The 14,069-nt window shown below is 37.2% G+C and overlaps 1 pseudogene; it reads right to left on the reverse strand.

Annotated features, from left to right (window-relative positions):
- Positions 1–14,069, reverse strand: part of LOC121426248 — a 71,796-nt pseudogene that overhangs the window by 13,943 nt on the left and 43,784 nt on the right.

Raw genomic sequence — 14,069 nt, forward strand, 5'->3', positions numbered from 1 at the left:
TGTTATTCACAGCATACATTAGATGAACGATGAGAATAGAAATTAGTATGACGGCAACACAAGGGAAAACCAAACGCAATAGAAACTATTAGGCCAAATCGGGATTGTTAGGAATATCACAAAGTTCACAAACACCAAAGTATAGTATAACACCAAAACAAAATCACTTCAAAATACAGATAAAACCAAAAATGACACATTAAAGGAAGCCACAGCTAGATTAATAGGGCTTGAGATGATCAGAAATGTTTTGTCTTACCTTCTTTGTTGTCATCTGTCGCTTGTTCTGATTGGTTGGTTGGTGCATCGCTTGAGCTAGGCTCCGTGGTATCCTCATTCTCATTGGTCAGAGTTGAATCTATTTGAACTTTCTCCCCCGACTCGGGATCCTCTGGCATCGATTGGTCAAAGCTTGCTACGTTGACCTCTGGCGCGTCGACCTCTGGTGCATTGACCTCGGCCACACTGACCTCCGACACGCTGACCTCTTGTTCTGCTGTGACATCACTAGCCAAAGCTAGAGGTAATGATAAAAAAGGTAACTACTTGGTACAAAAAGTTCTCATGGTTTAGGGACAAGTACTCATTATGGTCTGCGAGGTCCAACAATTAAAAAAAACACAAAGAAGTTCATGTCTGCTAAAACCTACTTGCTGTTAATCACTGATCTTTTATGATATCTATGTTCTGAAAGGATGTTTCTCAAAACTAATCAATCAACACTCATTTCATATTGTTCACTTTATCGATTCACAAATACATTGTACTGTGATATCAGAAGCTGAAAGTGGAAATTGTACACAACATTGGAATCGGTACATTTTCCTTTTATTTTGATTAAAAAATCCTTCCATTTTAAACATTAATTTCTTATATGATGAAAACATATGAGAATTTGAGTTCTATTTATTGCAATCTTTATTCTACATGTATCTTGTGTTCATTCGCCAATTCACTTCAGGGTAGACTATAATCCTCAATATAGATACAGTCATTGCTCTCTACCATACCCCACCCCTTTCCATTTGAAAGGGGAATCCAACCCAAATGAAAATTTGTTTTTAATAGAAAAAGTAAAATCAGACAAGTTGATAAGTGAAAGTTTGAACAATATTGGACAAACAAGAAAGTTATGATTTTTTAAAAGTTGGAAATAATGGTAATCATTACACCCATGGAGACTTCAAATTGGCCGCACATGGGATGTCATAGTGATGTAAGGCAAGGACTACTCTTCCATGTACTCCAATACATATTACTGCTAAACTGTCGTTTTCCCCAAAAGTTTTATTTCAAATTATATTTTTCTTTCATGAGGACATAAAACAATATATTACCTGGATTATATCAAAATTACTGCCCCAGGGGAATAGGAACTTACGAGAAAACCACAAATCCCTGATAATAAAGTACATGGCCTATGGGAAAGTTGTCCTTGCCCCTTGTCACTTACCTAGTTGCCAATTTGAAATCTACATACTATTAGTGATCTCAATTCTAAAGCAGCTATAATTTTCTTATTGCTTGACTGATTTCTTTCAAACTTTCACCATTCTGTTTGATTTATTTTTCTCCTTTCAAACACAACATTTTATGGCCGAGGCTGGATTCCCCTTTTAATATCAAAGAGAGTACTACTGTTCATTTCTTTCAATAAAAGAGAAGGACTAGTGAAGATATCAATGACTTGTAAATGAAGTGATGATCATCAATTTGTAATTTGCACTTTTAGCAACCAGCGAACATGTAGCATAAATGTAAACAATACACATTCTTAAAGAGGTAGTATACACATTCTTTCTACAAATAAAGCAGTCATTATCACTCACCTTAAAATGAAAGTGTTAAAAGGCAAGCAAAGTATTATTGGCAAGGCAAATGGTTTTTACATGCAGTTGATACATAATGATGCTATGCTGATTAAAAACATGCAAACACACACATGCAAACATAACACATAAACAGAAGTGACACAAGTGGCGTTAAAGGCACATCAATTACACACAAAACTTGTTTTAATCAATTGTCATTGTAAAGTATCATAATCTGGTAATCGATGCATGAACTGTACTAAAAGGTGATTCAAACGAACAATATTGCCAATAGACCTCATGCATCAACGTCATCGTGCTGTCATTTTAGAGGCTAAGCCTTTTCCTTGCAAGCATTGAGTATCTGCAGCTGGCGCATCTCTGACAACTCCCTTTACACATATTCCTATGTCCTCTGAGGGAGGGCGCTATGAGGTTATGACTTCATATGCATAAGGTCTATACAAGCTGGAGGGCAGAGGATGCCTCCTCTCGGAAACTGATGTTGCATGGACAAACCATGTGAACAGTGAAGCAGTTAATGAAGCATACGAACAGAGTTTCCACTGGAAATGCAAGTATTTCAGCAGCTTATAACACTTGTCGGTGAAAAATCAGTGTTCAAAACTTCATGAAAGGCTACTCCCTCCCCTTTCCTTTTGAAAGTGAGGACCTTTTTTTTGGGGGGGGGTCAAATTTTCCATGGGCGAAATGACCTTCAATATTAGGTGAAAAACACCTTTTTTTTGCTTGTAAAATTTTCATCAGGAAAATGTGCCCCCCCTTTGGAAAATCCTGGATCCACTGTCCTCTTGACATGATTTGACCAATGCCGTCAGGCCTTTTGCACTTAAAAGTGAAACTCTAAGTCATACTTCAATCTTGTGAAACCCCCCCCCTCCGAACTCCCTCCAAAAAAAATTGTGATTGGTTTGATCCGTATTATGTGCCATTAAGCACAATTTTATGGGCATTGTAAGATGGTCATTTTGAAAGTGATTACCAAATTTCTGGCTCAATTTTTAGTTCATTTTTTTCCATTTCATTCAATCTCTAATTTCATTCAATCTCACGAGGTTTTTAATCTCTAATATGACTGTATCTCAAAAATCTTGTTGATTCATGTCTGAAGTAGGCATAACAGAGTTTTTCTAAAGAGAGAGAGTGAGAGAAACACAGCCCACAGACTGTTTTAAGATCTTGTTGCTCCCTCTTTAATATATGCATTTTGTCTGAATTATCCTAATATCCTTCTAAGTAATATGTAAGGGCAATGTCAATACAAGGGTCCAAAGATTTGAATTAGAAACAATCTAAAGTTTTTCTTATAAGAGAAAAAAAAAAGGAAAATGAGTGCCATCCCCTCTAAAATGTATGCATTTTGAAGGAAATATTTATTCTACAGTAAGCATTGAGTAAGAACAATATCAATAAAAAAATGTCTTACGAGCTTAGTAAATGCATTGAATTTTTTGCTAAAATGAGAGAAGAAAAGAGAAAAATGACTCTAACGAATAGGTGTTGTTCCACCCAAAGTGCATGCATTCTGAACGAAATATTCCCCGGTAAATAATGCATACGAACAATGTCAATAAAGAAGTCCAAAGAGCCCTAAATGCCAGCAGCATATGGACTTTAACCAGGTAATGTCTTTGCTCACGCTACCGTTCAAATAATACCACATCGCCTAGATCAAATAATAGTTCTGTTACCTGGGTAGGTTTTATGATACAAAATCATAAAATAATGGTAGTCCGAGGGAAAAAGGTAGTTGAAATGGCTAAAAATAATTGTTTCTTTTTGCACTCCGTTAGTGAAAAATGCAGGAATCATGTGAGATTTTGCTTAAAATATGATTCATCTCCATCGAGACTTAACATGTGAATAGGTCAAATCGTTCTTAAGTACATGTATAATAATACCGAAGGCTCGTGTTATGAAGGTTTGAACATAATTTTATGTTTTAATTTCACTTGTGTAACTAAAAATGATTTTGAACCAACAAACATAACTTGAAGCAAAAAGCATTTATAACAAGTGCACTGCAGATAAAATCGAACCATCATGTTAAGTAACCTACTCAAAAGAAAGCACAGATTTGACACATCAATCACTAGTTTTTCTCTAGTTTTTATTCTCTGACTTTGGGTAATAATCCCCTTCATCGTCATGTCATCAATATGAAAACATAAGTCAGCTATCACTCCATAATTAATCATAAATCGTTAAAATGTCGTTAACTCTGAAAGACCTGTCCCTGCTAAAAAATATCTTCCTTTAACCTATTCATCACCTGAATATATAATTGTTAAAAAAACAGGGTTAATCAAGTTCCTATATGTAGCAAATGGTATAACATGATTTTTTTTTTTTGGGGGGGGGATACTTGACACAGAGTTTAGAGCAGGAATGTCGAGAAACACAGGGTCTCTTAACAATAGGCCCTTTGATAGTAAAACAAATAAACAAATATACTGTATATCACACAATCTACTGCAATCCAAGAAAACACATAGATGGTTCGACAAAAAACTACAAACTACAGGTACCCATTTCATAAAGAACTTGCAATTGTGGTAACTTTGCCATATGTTATAGAAGGGGAAAAATTTCACTGGGGCTGGGGCACTTAAGCCCCCAAAATGCTCAAAAGAGCAAAAAAAAGTAGCCCTGGAAATCCCATTCATTATAATGTTATTGGGAGTGTTGAAGATTAAGGCACTACGTTGTGAAATAAAGCCCCCTAAAATAATATTTTATTTTGCCTGTGTTATAGCAGCCAATCAAAATCAAGGGTACAGTGGGTAGTTACCATAATTCCAAGTGTTTGTGAAACCGGGCCCCATACATGAAAGTTGAATGTAAACACACAGCAAGCAGCAGTCTACACACAACTTACATTCGTGGCCCACCGCTAGGGGCTTCTTCAAAAGCGTCCTCCATGCTTTTAATGAGGCTGGAAGTGGTAGCGGAGGCACCAAGGCTACTGGCAAGATCAAGGTCTGCGGGGGGTGCAAGAGTCACGAGGGGGGTTAGCAAGGATTGTTGGGAGGGGGGTTCTGTAGGTACCTTAGCAAAATTCTGAGCCACTTTCTCGCTGCAGATTTCCCACTCAGGGCCTTATACCTTTGAATCCCCCAGTTTCTTCATAGAGAAACCATGAGGGGATAGAAAAAGCTACTTTGATAGTTTGATTGTAAGGGCAAGGCAATGGACACATGTCCGACTTCTGTTAAGGTACCTATCAATTGGGTGGTTTATGGGTGTGGTCAAGATGGGTGCAGTTTTAATAGTTGGAGCGGTAATGGGTGTGGTTACTGGTAGATTGGGCTAGTTAATGGGGTTTGGTTATTAACGATGACAGGTAAACTGTTGTATGTCTGTGCAGGTATGGTTAAATAGGCGTGGTCAGTAGGGGTGGTAATGGATGTGTTCAAGATGGGCTGGTAATAGGTTTGGCCAAGATGGGGTGGTAATGGGTGTGGCCAAGATGGGGTGGTAATGGATGTGGCCAAGATGGTGTGGTAATGGGTGTGGCCAAGATGGATGGTAATGGGTGTGTTCAAGATGGGGTAGTAACGAGTGTCGTCAGGATGGGTGGTAATGGGTGTGGTCAAGATGGGTTGGTATTGGGTGTGGCCAAGATGCGTTGGTAATGGTTGTTGTCAAGATGGGGTGGTAATGGGTGAGGTCATGATCCCTTCTCTTACGGGTCTCTTCTCCTTTTTATCCTTTAATTTTCCTTGCTTCTGAAAATCCTAAGGGGATCGATCGAACCCCCAGCTATGACCTTTGACACCATCACCAAAAGATTAGCACCGAATTTGAAATCACCAAATGGGTGTGATAACAGGGAAGTATGGCCGTGAAGAGGTTATGATTATAGTGTTAGTATAAAGATGGGAATATTTATCACGAAAGGTTACAGAAAACTCTGTTAGTAGCCAACAACTTTGGAGCAGCAGTAGAGCAATATATATTGACAGCTTTCTACACTAACGCAGTAGCTTCTCATTCAGGTTACATGTACATCTACATTGAGATGTGGGAACATAACATGATATGCAACCATGTATTAAAACAGAAGCAAGTTTTAAAAAGTATCATTATAACATGCATATTGTGGTTAATGCAACTTAAGAATAACTACATGTAGGTATTAAGATAGTAGATCTACATGTATGGTATTCATCCATTCTTTAAGCCTCTGAATACAAACTATCGTTGTTGAGCATTGTGCCTCAGGGATTGACATTTCTTGCAAGATAGCATTCATAAAATCTTTCTTTTCACTTTGAGTGATCTAAAGAATATACATAACACTTAAAAATAAAAGAGGCATTTTCCTTAAAAAAATATATAGACATGGAAGAGTAAACATCTTTATCCTATTAGAGGACTACGATGTATATACATACATATACATATATAAAGAGATGAAACATCATTAGTTAACATCACATCATATCATACACAGTTTACATCAAAATAAAATGATTACATTCATGAGGGGGAAACATAATTCGGAGGACACACATGAAAGACGCAGGGCACAATAGGGAAAATCTTTTAAACAAATTGATGCGTAGTAAATGAGTTGTGTTAGGGGAGTACAACATTAAGTATATCAATGAGCAAAGTTAATGCAACTATGCAAGGTTAGTTATGGAGTTACAGTACTTTAAGATGGGTGATGAAAAAAAACAACTTGTGGAATAATTTGTAAGAAATGACTTTGGTTTGTTTACAGACAGAGATTAAAGTTTGTTTACAAACAAACTTTGTTTACCGTACAAACAGATATTAACTGTCATCTCACCTGAGGAACACTCACTGGGCGTATCATTGCCTTCGAGCCCCACCCCCGGGGACAGCGTCAAGCGCCCCTCCTGGATCAACCTCTCCACATCCTCCTCGGGTTCCCCCGGGAGAGGGGGGCTCTTCGGGGGGCGGAGGGGGGTCAAACACCGGTGGTGGTGGAGGGGCATAGTCGGGGGGTGGTGGGATATCTTCGTCGGGAACTGGGAAATGAAAATAATCATGCACATGCAAATGGGCCCTGAACGGGAAGCTTCTTTCAACTTCAGAAAATAAATACCTGTATTTGATTTGACATCTTTAATTCCATTTTTTGTTAATCTACCAAATGGTCAAATAACAAGGCTTGTAGATAAAACTGGAAGTTCAGGTCATTAATTGTGAATTACCGTAACAGAATCATTACACAATGTTTATGTATCCAGTGTGAGATATCAGGACGAACAAATTCTATTTTAAAGTTTAAATTCACAAACTTTCCCCAACTTGGTATTTTCACAAAATAGATACATGGCAAAGTATATTTATATACAGGACTTTATATTTAAGATTCTAGTTTGAATTTTCAGCCCAAACTTTCCAAGCGTAATCAGCTGTTCCTTCTCATATATTACACTGATTATGAAAGAAACTTCTTTGCTCAGTGGACCTTTTAATTTCCCTTATTCTCATGAAAAATTGAGAAAGCTCACAGTTTACCAGTATTTTCACCTTTCCCCAGAACTCAATCTTTACTTCACAGGTATCATAAATTAATTGTAAGAAATACATATAATACCCAAAAAGGCCATGGAAGTGAAAGATGTGTTTATACAGCAACATGCCAAAATGAGGGTATGTATAAATATGATCGCATCTGGGTTGAATATAATCCAATGTGTCACATGTAACAATCCAATAAGCAATCAATACCAAAGGCCCGATATACTAAAAGCAAATTACATGCATTAACTATAACTATAGTACAAAATAAAAGCTGTAAGCAACATGCACTTATAAAATCAAGCAACTACGTATAGCTATATATAACTAGTGTAATCTTCAAATTCAAGAGTCAGTGCTGTTTTTAATATCAACTGCTTTATTTTAGTTCATTGAAGTTAGAGTTGTACAAGTTCTTTAATCTCTCAGGTCAGAACTAACAAAGCATAGAATTGAAAGTTACATGTATTAATGGCGAAATTAAAATTTGGTTTGTTAAATAAATGTCTATGCTCATGTGTGCTCATCATGAGATTGGTTGTAATTACCTTCATCCAGAGTTGAAAAATCAGGTTCTACTTGGACATCCTCACTCGAAGCAGCATCACCACCATCTTTTTTCCTCTCTAAGGTGGATGACGGCGTGTCTGAGGGCGTGTCTGTGGGCGTGGCAGTGGGTGTGGAAGTGGGCGTGTCTTGGGGTGATTCAATGACTTCAGCGGCTCCGAATGAGATGTGTCTATGCTGATCAGCGAGTGCGGGCGACTCGCTTCCATTATCGATGGTTACCTCTGGAGTCGGTTCCGCTACTGGAGGTAAGGGCGCACCCCCTGCCGGAGGGGGTGCAGGCGCCCGCCTCTTTTTGGACACACCGTGAGCCGAGCGCGACACCCCCTCCACGGAGGGTTTGACTACATGTAAGTGTCCATCTTGTGCTGGTTCCTTCTTAACACCTGGAGGTTTCGGTGCAGGTCTCCGCTTTTTAAGGGTACTGCTCTCTGCACCCTCGGTACTGTCTGCTGATGCTTGCCTGACTGGTGGCGGTGCTTGAGTGGGTTCTGGAGGTGGTGCTTCCTTTATAGGTGATGCAGTTACCGGTTCCCCTTCTCCCTAGTATGGAAACAGGTGGAATAATCATACAAACAATTGTTAAATACACATGTTTACAGTGATACCAAAACTCTGTTTTGCAGAGTAAATTTAAGATATTTTTATGAGGCTTATGCCATCACATCGGGTTATCGCATCTGGTCGGCAATTAGGTAACCCGACCATTTGAGAAAAGTCCCCCTAAGTTCCCGCAAGGTCGGGTAAGGTATGCCTGACCTTCTGTAAATTTTGTTCATAATTTACAAAAACAAACAGGTAAAGTGGACCCTAACATTCATATCTTTGACTGATCATTAATTGTCACTAAACATTGGGTAAAGTGGACCTGACTTTTCAGGAATTTACGGGGCCATTTTCTGGAATGATCAGGTTTGCAATTACCTGACTGGTAGCAATAACCAGATGTGGTGGTGATTCAAAACCAAAATACGACAACTGTTTGAAAAAATTTAATAAAAACCTGCATATTAATGATACTTTTATTGTAATAACTGAGCTGACATAAACTTGCCATTGGTCAGTCTACATAGGTTCTTTTAAGAGTTTTTTTTTCTTCAATTTTCTTTCAAAAGCTGGTGTACACTCCATAGGCATCTATTAAAATCATTTGCTATAAAAATTCTGGCAAATTTTTTGCCAGTTTGTTAATGTGTAATTTTCAATGGCATAATTTTGTTTGCCAGAGTTTATTTTATAGCAAAGGTTTTATACAACGAGCCCCATATATATTGTAAGTACTACTGCAGTAAAGTGATGTTTATTAGAGTTTTAAGAAACAGATTTACACCCTAATCATTAAATTGCCACAATATAAGTTTATATATTTAACATCGATGAAGTTCTGTATATTTTGTGACAGGTTTAATGAAGCAATATTCTAAGTAGAGATATACTCTTTCATGATTAATAAGGAGATGATGTGCTGTTGCTCCAAAATCTACTTTTAGATTACAATTTTTTTACACAACAGATCATTATAAATTTCATTTAAATGATATTCTTTTATCACTCTAAAAGCATAATTATGAGTGTGAACACATATGAGACAATAAAATTATGAACACAATCACATATTTCATAAAATTGTTATGAAAACAGATTCATCTGTCTGCTGAATTTACCTTTTTCTTGCTTTTCCTCCCGAACACACTCTTTTTCTTTTTCTCCATAGGAACAGGTTCTGGCTCATGTGGGGGAGGCGCTGTGAAAAAAAAATCCCAAGCAATCCCAACAAAATCATTAAAAAAAATTATAATCTTTTAGTTTACAGATCAAACACAGTTTTTTTACATTAAAAACAATAATGTAGACCTACCCACATTTAAAAAAAGTCTAAAGAAAAAGACTTGATCATGCTCGTTCCCAGGTTTTGCAATAAAATGATGATAAAGAGAGAGAGAGAGATCTAAACTCTAGCAGAATTAAGATGATATTAATTAAAAAAAAGAGGAGAGAGAATGAGAGAGCAAAAATGGTGGGAAATACAGAACCAGGGGCTCATTTCGTAAAGAATTACAACTGTTGTAACTTTGCCTTTATGACATCTACCATGGCAACAGGGCTCAGCAGCCAATCAAAATCAAAGTTACCATGGTAGTTGCCATAATGGCAAAGAAACAACAGTTGTAACTCTTTATGAAATGGGCCACTGGCCCTGTCTTACAAAGAGTAATAATTGATCCAATCAATCGTAACTCTATGGAAATCCATCAGTGTCATAATTTTTTCTACATGAAATTTGCAAAAATGTCCTTTGTAAACAAAGACGAACACACTAAATTGTCAAGAAAACAATGGTTTTATGAATATTCATCACAAACTAGAAAACATTTTGAACCAACATGCATTATAGATGTGGGTGTTGCTGGCTTTCCGTAGTTGAGGTTGATCCGATCAATCGTAGCTCTTTGTAAGACAGGGCCAAGTAAAATGGATGTGAGATAGTAGGTGAGAAAGGAAAGATTCTATTTTATTACAAGCAAAGAAACAAGAAATCCAGGAAGATCTTGGCCCAGAAACATGAAGCTCAGTGATTGAAGTTGGGGCTGGCTTCTACGATTGATCATATACAATAATCAGTGCCATCAATCATATCAATTGCTAAGCTTTATGATATATGGCCCTGGTGGGTGTTTCATAAAACCGTTTGTCAGTTAAAGGTAAATGCTAGTTTTGGTAACGATATCAAAATGAGTTCGTACAGAATCCAATGAAATGACCACCAAAGTGTCTGTTTGTATAAATAAAACGCATGTTCCAAAGAATTCTGGAAGAAATTGTGTAATTGCTGAGAAATCAGCAAATAAGCACAGGAATTGGGTAGGGCGTCGGGCCCGACGCCCTAAGCAATAATTATACATTGTCCCACGTGCGCTTATCTGTGTTGGGGATCTTCGGTGTGAACATTTTTCAGCGTAGATTTCAAGATTTCACAAAGTTCAGTTAATGTAACTGTACCAGATCTAGATCCTCGATGATATACTGACAATTAAGCCTTGTTTTACAGACTTTCTCATGAAATCAGTGTTTACTGCAACTACTGGAATTTCTCTTTAAGAGCGACTTTAAGAACAATGATTAATCACTAAGGTTTCTGTTACAGGGCTCAGGAAGCAAACATATAGAGAAGAGAAAAAACATGGATTCTATCATTCAGATCACGTAACACAGCATGGATTCCAATCTACAACAAATAGATTTAGACAGAGAAAGAGACAGATTCAGCAGGTGCTTTGGGCTGATCAGATGAATACAATCTCCCGTTGCCATGGCAATTTGAGCGTCGGTTTCGGGTACTGTATTCATGCATGATTCAAGTATCGGAGTCGAGTCAAGAGGATTCTGTTTAAGCGAAACACTTCAGATCTAATCTTTCTCAAGTGATTTGGTGTCGTGTTATACAAGACAGGGGAATGAAATTGAATGTTAATCAATGTAATTCTGACTGTCAGCTTTCCTCTTCCCCTTATATAAAAGAAAGGTTAACTTTGATAAACATTTGAATGCCAAAAAATGATTTTGTCATATACTTTTTTTCGGGGGGGGGGGGGCATCTGCTATTTTAGTAGTAAAATCAAAAAGACTGATTTTGTTCAAATTTTATTTGTCACATTTATACAATTCTAGGTTTATCGTGTATTTTAAGGTAAAAAAAACAAAATTAAATAAACAATCTAGTCCTTTCAATTCTTACATGTACATGTATTCCCATTAGGGTTATTGAAGTGTTGGCCCTCTTCCCCTGCCACATTTTTTTTTCTTTCTTCTCTTTTAATCCCAAGTATAAACCATAAACAGAACACAGTCCGCTTAGAAACACCATTATTAAGCCCTTAAAAATAATGTATTATGATTATCATTTTGCCCCCCCCCAAAAACAAAAATACATTCTTTACAGTGAATGGGACAATATATTACTGCCAAGTATTAAATGATGTATGTTCTGGGCACTTGGTGTGCAGTGTCATTGTTCTACTATCTATCCACAACTTCATTCAATGGCAAATTTAAAGCTGTTCGAATGACCATGTCAAATCAAATGTACACAACTGAATCAATAATACAACACTTCCAAAACAGAAGGAAAGGCATTTCTTACAGAACTACAAATATTTGTATCATTACATATATTTTATCTAGGTAACATAACAAGACCAAATAAAAAGTGTTCGGTAAGCACACAATAAAATTATGACAAGAAATATCAGTAACCAGGGACCCATTTCATAAAACTTGTTATAATAACAAATCTACATAACCGTTAGAAGCTACTGAAATCCTTCAATCTGACTGGCTGATAGTAAATTTGTTATAGAAATTGTCCGTATGTTACTATAACAAGTCTTTATTACACAGGATCCAGATTCGGTCAAGGTACAATAAAAAAAACCCAAGATATAAGGAAAAATAAAGTACTCACGTCTTAAATCAACAAGGACAAGTTCGTTGACCCCACCGTAGTCATTGAGGCTTTTTGAGTAATCGATATCTTCGTCCGGATTTTTAACGAGCCGTAACCTGCATTCGTGGGCCTCGATACCCCTCTCCTCATATACCTGCGGCAAGAAGTCTTGGATAGGTTTCTCCGGATTCACTCGGAACAAGGCTTTGTGGTTCTTACCAGAAAGCACCGTTAAACGCACGGTTTGCTGAAAGAAAACAAAATGGAAATGGGCGTGTCAGAAAGAGTATCAATACAGCACTAAACAATAATATCCAGGGGGAGGGGAGGTTCAAAGAGAGTTAAGTATTGACTTAGAGTTGCACTTAAGTGTCTAATTATGTGCCGAAAAAGGTATCACTGTATTGGTCAAATTAGGCTAGGAGGGGGGCTACTGCATATTAATCAATAAGATCGTGTGTTACAAATCATGTGCACATCAGCACTAAGCACGATTTTATGTCATACTTAAAGGTCAATTTAGAATCATGTCTTGCCAAAGGACATGTATGTTAGTCAAAACCTCATTGAAAACAATCGTCATGATTTTAGTCAAGACCCCCCCACAACTAACATCGGAGTACAAACATAGTAGATGAATCAAACGATGTATGGTAGAGTATCCGTCTCACAACTGGGAGATCGGGAGTTCAAGCCCTGGCCAAGCTCAATTGTCACTGTTAATTGGGAAAAATGAATTTTCAAGGTATTTCTATTTCAAATTTTTATTTTGAACAATAAAATAAAGATTTTTATTACTTTAATTTCCATGTAAAATTAAATTTATTCAATTCACAGATATTATTACCCTATATGAAGGATGGGCTAATATTCCTCCCATAAAATTCCCACAGGGACACAAGACAATCTTCTTCATGGTTGACGTCAAATGAATCAGGAAATATATATTCCAATAAATTCAACGGCCACAGCTTAGGTCTTTCAAAGTCCAATAATCTATGTCCAAAGATACAGCTTGAAAATGGCAGGTCTGATCAACAGATGCTAATACGATGAGGTGACGATTAAGCCGCAGGTCGCATTTACTTGTGCAAGTCCAATACTTTCAAAGACGTCAGTCTCAATTTTAGATGCCAATGTTGTCCATAGGCCTACCTATTCCCAGAAATTAATCTCCCAACAATACAATTTAAATATATAGAATACACAGGCAGCAACTTTGAAGCCTTAACAGTTCAGTAGTTACAAAACGTGAGAATTTGAGAATTTTCAAACATCCAACTGTTATCCACAAGTCCATTCTCGATCCGCAAATAAATCTTCAGCTAATAGACATTCACAGACCAACTAAAAGTAGGTGATAATGTAAGCTCCAACTTTCAACACCTCTGACTGAAGCCACTCAATGAAATCTATAAAGCCGACTCCCTTTATCCGACAATGATCTTGGTGCAAAAGACCTCTTAGCAATTGCTTTATGACAAAGTGAAAGGGATATTACTCAAGATCATGTGCGAGTTACTTGTGTAATACCGAGAAATTTTCAAAGATGTCAGTTTGAAATGCCACCGTCATCTACGAGCCGGAGTATGGAAATAAATTTTCCAACAATACAAGTTAAATGTATCCACACTTTCAGGCCTGAAGAGTCCACTTCTATAATATCTTCAATCAAAGGACATTCATAGATCTACATACTAGAACTACAACAGAGATGACAATGTGAG

This window comes from Lytechinus variegatus, chromosome 13 (genome assembly GCF_018143015.1).
Source record: "Lytechinus variegatus isolate NC3 chromosome 13, Lvar_3.0, whole genome shotgun sequence".
Taxonomy (NCBI): domain Eukaryota; kingdom Metazoa; phylum Echinodermata; class Echinoidea; order Temnopleuroida; family Toxopneustidae; genus Lytechinus; species Lytechinus variegatus.